The 2,055-nt window shown below is 41.9% G+C and overlaps 1 long non-coding RNA gene across 1 annotated transcript; it reads left to right on the top strand.

The window, feature by feature from the left end:
* Positions 1-215: 215 nt before the first annotated feature.
* LOC147241026 (uncharacterized) lies at positions 216-1,389 on the top strand. The gene is made up of 3 exons (XR_015111387.1): positions 216-737; positions 1,060-1,146; positions 1,301-1,389. It is a non-coding gene; the product is annotated as an uncharacterized LOC147241026 (long non-coding RNA).
* Positions 1,390-2,055: the final 666 nt, after the last annotated feature.

Below are 2,055 nucleotides of genomic sequence, written 5' to 3'. Positions count from 1 at the left end.
GGCCCTTACTGGACCAGTTTGGACACCCCTGATCTACAACGTCAGCCACCACCCACACCACATTTAACATGAATTTCCAGCATCATGTTTACAGAGGGGGTGGCATGGTGTTGCTGGTTTGAGCCCCTGCTCAAGCACAGGGTCTTTCTGTGTGGAGTTTGCATGTTCTCCCTGTGCCTGCGTGGGTTCTCTCTGCTACTCCGCCCTCCTCCCACAGTCCAAAGACATGCAAGATGTCGAAGTTTGTGGGAAACAGGACCCAAATGCAGACAGCAGGCAATTGGAGTTCAAACAAAAAGTATTTAATCTCAAAAAGACAAAGTAAAAATGCAGGAGGGTTCAGAGTACAATGGAAGAAAAAAAAAACAAAGTAGCAAACAAAGGTGTCAACAGGCCTTAGTCCTGGATGAATAAAAGTACAAAACGAAACAAGTATAAAAGTAGACTGAAGACTAAACTCACTGGAGAACATGGAGAAGCAGGCAACGAGACAAGAATAACCAGTGACGAAGATGGAGTCATCTACAGCAGCAGAATCAGAATCAATGAACTAATGGTTGTCTGTCTTTATGTGTTGGCCCTGCAATGGACTGGTGACACTTCCAGGGTGTACTGTACCCTGGCTTTCACTTGAAAGCAGCTTGGATAGGCTCCAGCCCCTCCATGACCCTTAACAGGATATAAGCAGTAGAAAATGGATGGATGGATGCTTACAGAGGAAGAAAGTCACTCCTTCTGTAAGTTTATATTTTTTAAAACTTTTTTGAGACCGAACAGTATTTGACTCTTGAGTGTTGGCAATGCTAAAAGGAAGTGTTTAGACAAAATATATCGAAGTGAAGTAAAATCTGGTCAACTGGACGTAAGTTTATCTTGAAATTTCAATTTCAAGAGAAACTTGAAAATGTACCAAAATAACAACAACAACAACAACAAAGTTATCCAATTTATTATTAGAAAAAGACATCAAACTACAATGACTACAGTGCCCATTGGTTGCAATCAGACCAGCTTCAAATGTGAAATTTAGCACAATTATAAACATGTTTTGCATTTCAGTTTTTGCAGATGAACAGAAGATGGCTTTCAGTGGAAGACAGACAAAGGGTAGCTCAGCTGACTGCTGCAAGGATAGCAGAGATGCAGGTTGGCCATATACACATCCACTTTAATTGAATCTAGATAATTTGAACAGTGTTTGCAAATAAGTTTCCAGGCACAGTTACAACAGCTAACCCAGGAGTAGAAGGGTGAAGTGCTCCAGATGGTGGTTACCTGTCTGCAACTGTTTTTTCTCTAGGTCATGGACTTCCAGTGACACTATGACCCACCCCACCAAATGAAGGTCAGCCATGCAGCGTGGTGCACCTGCCCCAACTACTGAGCCATGCTAACTGATCTTGAAAACAAATGTTGCCAGCTGGATCCAGCCAGTAGGTAGGCCAACATGGGACTCTGCTGTCTAGATGGAGGCTTCCTGCGTTTGTCTCTGCAGACCTGGAAAAATATTTTGCTCCATGACAGCCATGATCCTGGGGCAGGCAACCAAGACTATCAGTATTCTGCATAACAGCAGTTCTCCAACCAATATCATGGATGCCTTTACCAGCATTTGAGGTAAAGTAGATAATGTGTCCATTAATGTTTGTTACTGCCACTTGTGACATGTGATCTTAAGAGGGGCATTGGGGGCCCAACACATTACGTGTGTAAGCAACAAACATTCACGCAGACATCATCTATCTTGTGGAATTAGTGTTGGAATTTTCACTATTGTTTCTGGCTTTTATCTGGTGTGCCATTGATTTTGGACAAGCATGCTGCTACAAGCTTCAGTTCACCACTTCAAAAAAGATTAAAAAAAGAAGTTACTGTGTTGTTATAGAAAATTGATGACAGGAAATAGAGCTCCAGTGTGAAAGAGAAGAGCAGGAACAAATACCTTATGTCACTTGAGCTTGTAGTACCAAGTTGAGACATGATCTGCACAGTCTGATCACTCAACCATGCCAAATTATGTGGTTATGCATTAGCAGAATTATAAAAAAATATCTA

This window comes from Aulostomus chinensis, chromosome 22 (assembly GCF_037954235.1).
Source record: "Aulostomus chinensis isolate RoL2024-O1b breed Wild chromosome 22, RoL_Achi_v1.0, whole genome shotgun sequence".
NCBI lineage: Eukaryota > Metazoa > Chordata > Actinopteri > Syngnathiformes > Aulostomidae > Aulostomus > Aulostomus chinensis.
This window is presented reverse-complemented; position numbering and strand designations above follow the sequence as displayed.